This window comes from Bombus bifarius, unplaced genomic scaffold (assembly GCF_011952205.1).
Source record: "Bombus bifarius isolate JDL3187 unplaced genomic scaffold, Bbif_JDL3187 scf7180000008093_frag, whole genome shotgun sequence".
In the NCBI taxonomy this organism is placed as follows: Eukaryota; Metazoa; Arthropoda; class Insecta; order Hymenoptera; family Apidae; genus Bombus; species Bombus bifarius.
Genome location: NW_022884442.1, coordinates 9,791 through 20,960, shown reverse-complemented (window position 1 = coordinate 20,960; position 11,170 = coordinate 9,791). Strand labels below are relative to the sequence as shown.

The 11,170-nt window shown below is 36.7% G+C and overlaps 1 long non-coding RNA gene across 3 annotated transcripts; it reads left to right on the top strand.

Moving 5' to 3' along the window:
• Positions 1 to 865: 865 nt before the first annotated feature.
• LOC117208440 lies at positions 866 to 2,544 on the top strand. Of its 3 annotated transcripts, none has more exons than XR_004487698.1 (4): positions 866 to 1,019; positions 1,197 to 1,319; positions 1,836 to 2,242; positions 2,343 to 2,544. It is a non-coding gene; the product is annotated as an uncharacterized LOC117208440 (long non-coding RNA). The 3 variants fall into 3 exon arrangements; XR_004487697.1 differs by having other exon boundaries at positions 866 to 1,319; positions 1,836 to 1,918; positions 2,021 to 2,242; XR_004487696.1 differs by having other exon boundaries at positions 866 to 1,319.
• The last annotated feature ends 8,626 nt before the right edge of the window (positions 2,545 to 11,170 follow it).

Sequence of the window (11,170 nt, the reverse complement as noted above, 5' to 3'; positions counted from 1 at the left end):
TACGTGTTATCGGTAAAAATAAATATCATGAATGCTACTTGAGTTATAATTATATAGATATATGCATACGTACTGGTAAGTAGTATGAATGAGATTTGTTTTATTGTTATAAATATATAAATATATATTATCGATAGGAATAAGTATTACAAGTGTACCTTGTCTTCGAGTATATATATATGTGCGTGCAATGGTAAATACGACGACTCAATTTTATGAGTCACTTGCATTATCAATGAAAGTGAATGTCATAAATATCGCCTATTTTACAACATACGTGTATATATATATTGGTGAACATAAGTGAAAATTATATGCATAGTTATGAATGTTGTTTGTTTACAGGTGGATAGCATCAGTACTTGGTTTCGTGGGTGGCGTACCAATACTTTACAGTTCCTCTGTGCGGATTGCTATTCGTGTTCTTCCGTCCGTCGTTCAGAGAATGGTTGATGAGTTCGCCATCAGTTCTGTACACACATATAAAAATAGTTAATATATATATATATATATATATATCATTTATATATATATATTATATATATATATATATTTATATATTATTTATATATATATATCATTTATATAATTTTCTTTTGGATCTGTTCCCTTGTATGAATACCGTATCTTTGTATATAGTATAATATATATAATATGTTATAATTATGTTAGTTGTTATTTATTCCTTAACTCTCTCCCTTTTTCTTGTGTTTTTTTTTCTTTTTTTTTATTAGTACCTAACATTGCTATTATTATGCCGTATTATATTGTATTAGCTGTTATTTGTATCTGCGCGCGACAAATTTTTCAACATGGTCGCTCGCGTGTCTCTTTGGTATGGCGTTGGTTTAATGTCAACAGTGACGTGTTGTTGAAATAACTAATTAATTGTTAATCACTATAATTTTATTTGGTAGTGTTCTGTAATATTGTTTTGTGTATTGCGTTACCAGTTATTTCGTGTGGCATAACTTTATTCCTTTGCACTGAGTTCAATCATGTCTTGTCGCCAATATTCAGTTAGTCCATCTTGGTTAATTTCTAACCCATTTATGTGTTTATTGACCTTTCCTTATTTTCCCTATTAATTTATTATTGCATGTACTTGCTATTTGTTATTATTTTATGTAATGGAACAGTTCCTTATTAGTGATTAAAATTTATTTGTTAGATTAACATTGTCTGTAATTCTTTAGATTCTACTTATTTGATGCTGCGTCACTTACCTGGATCATTCCCACAACGTCGTCCAATTCTTCGATATGCCTTGGATACTTACTACGGTTGCCTTCAATCGTCTTATATCTGTGGCTATAAAGGTACTGTTTAATTCATTTAATTTAATATGTGTATAGTGCATTGTGTGTGCGACCGCTATTGTGCATTACAAAATCCACTTCTACATGTTAGATATAATAATATAACAATACTACGTAGATTAATACATAATAAAATATCCTTTTACTCCGGTTATATTTATTACTAACTCTCAATTAATCTATGTTAATTATTTTCTAACCACTTTCTATATTTATCAGCTATTTTATTTCTTCTTGTTAATCTGCGAAATCCATGCATGTACACTTCCTTGTATGGTGATTGATTGTTCACGAGGTAAGTTGCATTTTCACTGTTTTCGTTATTCGTTGAACTAACACGTTTTACATTCAAACAGTAATTGGAGCACTCGTAATAAACTTCTTTTCTTTTTCCAAGTTTCCGCTATCTGTGTCATTCGACGAACAATGCCACGCCTCCACAGCACCGTTATAACATTTAGCGATGCTGCTCTTTGCATTACGGCAATTGGAGTTAATTCGTTCGTTTATTTTCAGCTGGTGCATGGTGTTCCGCAAGCTGGGAGCCATAACCTATTTTGCACGTAGACCTTCTTGTATAATGATTACTTGTTTACAAGGTAACTTTCTCTTTCCCTCTTTTAATTATTTACTGAATCGACACGTTGTATATTCAAACAATAATTGGAGTACACATAATAATTTTCCTTTTTTCTTTTTAGGTTTTCGCTATCTGTATTGTTCGACGAACGGTGTCACACCTCCTTTTGATTTATCCATAATATAGTTATAACATTTAGTAACCTTGTATTTTGCACTGAGACAATTGAAACTAATTTATTCACTTATTTCAGGTAGCTGTCATACATTGCGTTCCACGAACAACAATCCATAACTTATACCTGCACGTACACTTTCTTGTGTGCTGATCACTTGTTCACAAGGTAACTTTCACTTTCGCTAGTTAATTGTTCATTGAGTTAACACGTTTTATATTTAAGCAATAATTGAAACACGTATAATAATTTTCCTTTTTCCTTTTAGGTGTTCGATATCTGCATTATTCGACGAACAGCACTATAACATATACTACCGCACTACGTTGTCCAATGAAATCGCTTTATTCATTGCTTATTTCGATTATGCGCCAGTTTCAACTTGTTTAAATGCACCGTTCGCGGAATCCCTTTTACTTCAATCTTGACGTTTTGGTTCTGCAAGATTTCTAGCACTTTGTGTGGTCCAGTATATTGATCGGAGAATTTTCCTTTACTGGGTTCTTTTAGTAGATATATCGAATCTCCTATTTTAAAATCTTGAGGGTTGATTCGTCGATCGTAATATTCTTTTGGTCTTAGTTTGAATTTTATCAAATTTTCTCTTGCCATTCGTTGTACAGTGTTAATTTTATTGAACAGATCTTCGAGATATTCTGCGCATGTTGGTTCCATGTTCTCTTCGATTGTTACTTCACCGACAGGTTCTCTGGCTAGATGTCCAAAACTAATTTGTGCGGGGAGAATTTCGTTCCTTTCCTTCATTTTAGTTTTTATTTTGCGCCAAGACGCAAGTTTACTGACATCGATCCAATTATCCAATTGCTTGCTAATAGCATTCAAAATACAAATTTTTGAAAGTGCCGCAGCCATATTAACCCAAAAATATTTTGTATATAGTATAGTTTGATACCATTTATATTTTCTTGGGGCAATTATAAGATCGACACTACCTACTATGTTACCTACGTCAAATATTAGATGTAGTAACCAATAAAGTATTTTTAATCCAATTATAATCCAATGGCTAGCGTATTTATTCAAGTTTTTATATATATCTTCGACTGGTGATTCCTTATTTTCTCCCTTTTGATTTCTTTGAGCTCGTTGAACTTGCGTTTCTTCAGCTCGAAAATGTTTAGAATCCTTTTCCTTAGTTACCCTTTTTTCTTCTTCATTTACTTTATTCACAACACCTTTATTTTTCTCTACCTTTTCAGGATGAATAGTTTCACTGGAAGTGCTTATTTTAATTAAATTATTATTTATTTGTATGGAACGTTTAAGAATATTTTCGGTAGATTTAGAATTATTCTTTGAATTTTTATTACAAACCTTTTTGCTTATAGATTCTGTTTTGGATTTAGGGATAGCTATATTTTTATTTTCTATAGTGTGATCTTCCTTGCAATTTAATGATTTGGCTTTGAGTTCGATAAAGTTTCCTTCTGATGGTTTTATAGAAGTTTTTGAGTGAGATACACTCGCTATCTCTTTTCCTATAATGGTTGAAACATTCACGAATTTCGTGGAGTCTTGCTTTTGTATCTTTGCCAAGTCGAACGTGGAGAGGCAATTCGCACTTCCCGGCGGGTCCAATATCTCTGTGATATTAGGCAGTGGATAAGCGTTGCCTGTCGTCTAGTCGTTCAATTTCCTAGTTTCTGCTTCGTCTGAAGGTTCTTTGGCACTAATATTATTTATCTTGTTTGCTAATTCAGAAAATTTCTCACCCATGATCCTATCTATGGCACCGTGCGTCCTCTTATTATTTAACGTGACATTATCCCTCATCACAGCAACGGAGTGGTGTTTGCTTTGAAAAGTTGGTTGGTTGAAATGATCAGCATCTCTCTTTTGATTTAGATCTCTATCGAGGTATTTATTTGTGCGTTTTTCTTCCCAAGTTATTGCTCTTGTTTCTCTCCTGACATTTTCTTTTATTCCCGGGTTGTTTAGGTGTTTCCGCGACGACGGTACAAATCTCCAGTCCTGGCGGTTGTTTCGGTTATAATTATTCGAAGGTGTCGGATGTTGATATCGAAATCTATCGTTCGCTTGTTTTAATTCTCGCGTTGCTTTCACGGCTTGGCGGTACGCATCGTCCAAGGATTGGTATCCTGCTATTTTTACTCGTAAATACACCTCGTTTGGGAGCCCCTTAACGAAAGCTTCCGTCGTGTCTCGATCTATCCTATCTTGAAATACGGTGCCGTACTCGTACCTTTCCCCGTTCATTATTGCCAGTCTGAGATCTTTGACGCGCTCTATGTAGTCCAAAATATCTTCTCCCGGTCGTTGAAATATTGTAGCTAATTGCCCTTTATATTCGTTAACCGTTTTTCCCGGATCGAACATATCTTTTAATTTATTCCCGAAATCGTTTAAACTTATTATTTCTGTGTCTTCTATGGCGAGAAACGCGTGCCCGCGAAGCTTATTTGTTAATAATTTTACTAACTGAGATTCTTGATGCCTAGGAACCATGTTTCGCGCGCGCTCGCATGCTCTTAAAAATCGAAGTACCGAGGGTCGATGTCCGTCGAACACTGGTACTGTCTCTATTGCATCTTTTAACTTAATTGATTGGGGATTAACTTCTATCGGTATTGTCGCTTGTGAAATTATCGGCGATGATACGGGTGTCTTGATTTCCTTTTTTATTTTCAGTGAACGCACATCGTCTTGTAATTTATTCATTGTTGTACTCATGTCGCGAAAATTCGCATCCCATGCTTTAAGTTTTTCCGATAACATCAAGATCATGTCTTTGTCCAACGATTTTAATTTAGTCGCCATTGTTTCTCAAGTATATATTTTATTGACAAACGTGACAACCTTAGTCCTCTGTGGAGCGTATCGAACCGTTTAAACCAACTTTAATCCTCCGTGAAGCGTATCCCACCGCTCTTACCAAAATATTTACTATATATATATATTAAATGTTACGTATTAGTTTATCGACATCGATCAAATTTTAAATTTAGAGTTTACTGAAAATTTTTTTTTGTTGTTGAGTTTGAATTTAGTCTGAAGGAAATTAATTTGAAATGATATTATTATGTATGTAATACTAGTTTAGATTTCTAATTAATTACGGTAGTTGCTGCCACCAGAAATAGTCTAAGGACTATTTCAAAATATTTTATTTCTATTAATTTCCGTTTAATAGGTAGCGTTAACTGATGCTTAATGCAACTGGTAAACGAATTTCACTTTTCGGCTAACCTGCGATGTGCAGGAATACTGGCACGGGAGAGGATTTAAGCTGGGATTAATAATTATTTGTCCTCGTTGAACGGATTTTATTTGAATGTGGAATCGCCTAGATTATTACCTTTATATATATATTTTATTAACCGGATATATGTATTTTTAGCGTTACTGGATCGGATAGGAATGTGAGATTTTTCGTCGTTTATATATATATATATATATATATATATAAATTTATTTTTACGTTCGACTTCTTCTCTTTTAGTTTCACTGTAACAGGTTGCCGTTAGAACCGAAACTCAATTCATTTCCTACGATGGATTTTGTTACCACGATCTTCTTGCCTTTAGAGTTTAATAATCGAGGATGATTCTAACGATCCTCTCTGTGTGGGACTCGTGTGATTTCGCAAGTCTTGCCCAAAGACGGGTAGTATTTTACCAACAGTGGGAGGAGGAATGCGAAGATCGACGGGTGTTTTGATAATCGAAAACACCGTTTGCACAAGCCAACACAGCGAACGATCCTTTGGTTAAATTTCCGAAGGGAAATTGTTCTCCTATTTCTCTCTTACGATCGCATGCGACGGTGGCAAGAATATCGGTTATTAGCAATGCCGGTATCTCTCTTAATTTTCGATTGACCCCGACGATGTATTTAATAGTCCTCTCTGTGCGGGATTTGTGTGATTTCGCAAGCCTTGTCCAAAGACGGGCAATATTCTGCCAACAATGGGAGGAGGAATGCGAAGATCAGTGGGTGGTTCAGTAGCTGAAAACACCGTTCGCACAAGCCGACACAGCGGACAACTCCTTTTTATTTAAAGGTTAAACGATGATTCTATCTTCGAAACCGTTCGCGAAAATAAAACGGGATCGATGATAGGAAGTTCTAATTCGATTCTCGAGGGCAACGAAATTATCAGAGAAGAAGGAAATTCTCAGAATTAATTCTCTTACCTTGAGGAGTCTGGCGCCATTTACCTCAGCTGTTCCGTTGGTCGTCGAAGTTTTTACTGGGTTTATTACTTGAACTCGAATACAATTTACTATCAACGTTTACTTTATTTTTCTATTTCGATACGGACAGAACAATTTACTGACTGGATTAATACCGTAATTACAATGCGCGTTCAAAGATAAAATTTTCTTTTTACTTAGTCGCGGCTCTCCTTTCTTGACGGAAAACTATAGACTCCGAAGCGCAAAATACTATACAAAATTTCTAAAGTTGAGCGCAATAACGAACGTAATAACGAAATAATTAACAAAAGTGAACAAAATAATTATAAACCGTAATAACGAAGATCGCAATAACAATGAACAAAGAATAATGTAATAAGAATATTCACCAGGGTGTTAATGATGATCGATAGTTGGTGAGTATAATAACGATAATGTTAAATGAGTGAGCAACGTAATAAGAATATTCACCGGAATAATAAATGATAATTGAGCGTAACAATGTTCACCAGAATAATAATGTTAATCGCTAAATGATAGTTATCGAGTCTTTTCTGCTCTACGTTGCTTGCTTATTTATAATGCCATCCCCCACGGGGTGGTGGTTCGCTGGGGGTACTTTAATGATTGTTTTTGCGATTTTGATGTTTCCCCTTTCTTGTTGTTTCCCTAGGTTTCGGTGATCGACGTTCGAACAATGTTTGCGGAGGCATTTCCATCGGAAGTTCCTTATTATTATTTTTCTTTTAAACGGCTTTTGTTTTTATGTATGATAAATATATATATATATATATTTTAAATATGATATCTATTTTATGTTTGTTAAATATATGTATTTTAATTCTATATTTCCTCCTTTTTAATTGATTATATATGTCGGAGATGAAAGGAAAGCCGAAGCCCTTCTTTGGAAATTTTGGGAACATCCTCTAGTACCTTAGCCTAGATTTTATTATAGTTGTAATTGCTTAAGATTTGTAATAAGCGAGATTGGGTTCGAGGTGACAATCGGTCGCTGAACGTAGCCACGGTCACGGGATGGATGTTTTATCTAACGGAGGTCTGGAGTGGTTGTATGTGTTTTCCGAGAAATGTGGTTGTGGCGGCATGCGGCCTCGAGAGCGGGCCGAGCCACGTGTGATGTTGCCTCGGAGGTGCCGATGCAATGGGACATACATTGTATTAGTAATCAAAACTCCAGGCAGAAACTGCCTAGCAACGGCGTTTGGAACTTTCTCGATGCTTCCAACGAGTGTGCCTAGCAACGGCGTTTGGAACCTTCTCGATGCTTCCAAACGGGTATAGAAAACAAAATGCAATCGTACAGGGAGAAAAATCTCCACGAGGCTGGCATTCTTGCGATTGCCTTGGAGAGTGATACATCGAGCATTTTCGACGATCGCATTTGCGTCTAAGTTAGTTTCGCTTAGTAAGGAGTTATCCCGGTGACCGTGGATTCGTTTGAACTCAAACATTGCTAATAGTATTATTTAATTTAATTATTCGTAGATCGTATTATTCATTAGGCTTAGTGTTTGTTAGACTTATTATTAGTTGTACTTATTATTTGTTAAGCTTAGTGATAGACCTGTATATACGTGTAAATAAAATCTCGGCTTTGTGAAACGATGGCTAGTCCACATGAAGAGTCGTCGCGCGCCCAAAATTCGAATCGTGATCCGACATATATATATATATATATATTTTTACATTTGTAGCTGCGCACATATTTTATTAAAGAAAAGTGTTAACAATATGTTTTCATGATTTATTTCTCGCGCCTGACTTCCATTAATCCTTAATATTCCTGTCGCCGTGACGCGTGTAAATCTAACATGGCTGCTCATAAATGTCATCAGCAAAGTTATAGTAACGGGTCTTTAAATTTTGTTTAATATCGAAGTAATTGTCTGCCGCTCGTTTTCCTTATTCTACCGCAATTAAACATTTACTTATTAATACTGCTTTAAAGTATTGTTCGTGTGAATATACGCATATATATATATTTTATGTTGTGTGTTTGTAATTCTTCGATTGCGTTATTTATTGTTTTGAGTAGTTTATTTTATAGAGTATTCGATAATATAAAACATACGCGCACACATGCATATATATATATATATATATATATACGTATTCATATGCATATTTTCTTGGCGGTGTAGTATTCATACGAAATGAAGTGTCGATTATTTATTTATCCTTTACCGGAATGTAGGCTAGTTTTAAGTATGTATCTTAGATTATCGGTTTGATAGAATTCGCACACATATATATATATTTCTGACAACGTAACCTTCATTTCTCTAATAATACGATATTGTATGTTTTATGTATTCGTTAAACTATTAGTTTTCGACATCATGTATACTTATATTTTATAATTTGATAATTTTGTATTTATTGCATAGTGTTGGACGCACTGCCTCTAATATTCACTAGGTTATTACACGTTCGGCATATATGTTTTATACTTATATGTAACTCTCCAAATTGATTGATTGAAATATATTTATATATATATATATATTCCTGGCGTTTCAATTATCTCACCCTTTTGTAGTTATTCTTATTTTCTGTTTTATTTAGAATTGTTTGTATTATGTATTTTATTTATTGGTTGGATCTGTTAATCGCCCTCGTTTGTTAATCCTTCCTTTCGTTTCGTGATGCCGCGTGTTCGTTTGTGCATTCAAATCCTTACTCGCGTGTTTTGTATAGAATGGTTTCTTGTTCTTGTTACGTCGCGTGCGGAGCGCGGGACGTGACACCCCCGCCCTTGGAGTTCAAATTTCCATAGGAAATTTGACTGATGGTATCTCTGAGTTTGCTCAAGGCGAACGCAGGTGTCGTTGGTACTTGAATGACTACCGGTGCTATCGATATCCCTTGAGGTTGTGCTGTTTGATCATCGATATTTCGTCTTCTTTTGAGGTATAGCAGCGGGTGGGTGACTGGGCCGTATATTGCTCCACATCCGTAAGTTTCACGTAGCTGGTATCCGTGTACGGCTATATCTATTATTGTCTTGATTAATTTAAATATTGTGAGTATTCCAGATATTGCTGCACTGACAGTTCCAAATTCCATAAAACCTGTCCATAAACCTGATACGGCATTTTTCGCTATTGTCGTTAATGTGTTTTTGTCCATCATTCCCAGGATGTTTACTGTTCCAGGGACGATTGTTTTTCCCGTTGCTCTTCTGGCCAATGTGTTCAAGATTGCAGATTTTTCTGCCGGGAACATGACGTGGTCCAGTAGTGCATCGAAGTCTTTTGGGTATATATTCTGCTCGTGGCCAATGACGATGGTGCTGAGTATCGCCACGTTTGGCGCACGTCCGGGTGGAGTTCCTTTACTTGTACTGGAATGCATTTGACTATATGGACCGCTTCTCCTACGATCAAAGCCATGTGTTTTTGGTTGTGGTGTATACAAATTCATCGGGCGGTAAGTTTGCCAAGCTTAAAGTGTTCTCTATTAGTTTCTTCTGTGTGGTGTATCATGGTATAATGTTGTCGTTTGTCGTTTCGCTTTCGAGTTTATCAGAAATAAGAATAACCTTTTATCATCATTAATATATGTATATGTCGGAGATGAAAGAACACCGGAGCCTTTGGAATTTTGGATAATCCGGCAACATTGTAACCTAGAGTCTACTATAGCTGTAATTGAACAATTGTAGTTATTCAACCCGATTGTGATTGTTCGAGAGTCGTGATGGTGAGCTTGGGCTCGAGGCGACAGTCAGTCGCCGAACGTAGCCGCGGTCACGGGATGAACGCTTTGCCTAACAAAGGTATGGAGTAATTCTATAGCTCTCCTTAAAAGAAATATTCGTGGCGACACGCGACAGTAAACATTCCAACGGTTTCTGTCCCGTGGCTCGCCACACGCAGACCCTATTCTTCGAGTAAGATGATTGCCAGATGTCGATGCGTCTCCGCAGTACATGTTCGGCTAGCCCGAGGGCCCGTTATAAATCTTAAGGTTTAGTTAACTAAAGTCCTTCAAACAGACAAACAGTCTTTGTCCCAACTACGGGAAGATAGGGGAGACATATTTTTCAACGAGCGGCGTCTCCCACTAGCAACTTTCCCTCGAGGGCGGCTAGCATCTTTTTCTAACCACCGATATGGAGATTGACCAATTAGCAGCAACGCCAATTTCCCTTACTTTCTGAACGAAGGCTTTTCTCGACGAATCCGATGATCTCGTGTCCTTAGACACACCCCATTATAGTTTTCCTCTGTGGCATCATCGGGACGGGAAAGGCATTCTTTCTCGCGATCTCATTGATGAAAGGAGTAACTCTTTACGACCAGTGAATATTACGCGTCCGACTTAGATTTTGTGAGTACGTTCATCTATCATCCCGTCGACCGCGGATTCGTTATTGAACCTAGGATCATTGTCATTAGTTTCTCGAGCACCTAACTACCGCGGTTACTTGTCCGGTTCTATAATAATCGTATTTGCACTAGTCAATGTCTTCTCCATTGCATAACGACAACGTGTAACCCAAACGAAGATTCGTTTCACGCCCCTAACCCTAATTCTAATGTAAACCCGACATCAGAAGTGGGATCAGTGCCGGTTATAACAGTGCAAGAGCTTACGACCATCGTGCGCGAGTCAATTCCGTCGCTAGTGCAAAAATCGAGTGTGGAACCTAACAATTTTTCGACTCCGCTGCCTGGTGCGCAGCTACCAATCTGATTATGGAGAAAGATCCTTTACAAAGCAGTGCCCTGAATATAATTTCAATGCCGAGTGTCGAATTGACTTCTACGTAGTGGAGGCGCTAACTGGTACATCAAGCCATCCGGGTGAGTCGTTTCCATTTTACCCCGATTTCGGAGCCGAGTGTTCGCTAATTAAAGAATCCGTAGTCTTGAGAATTTCTGGCAAAAGA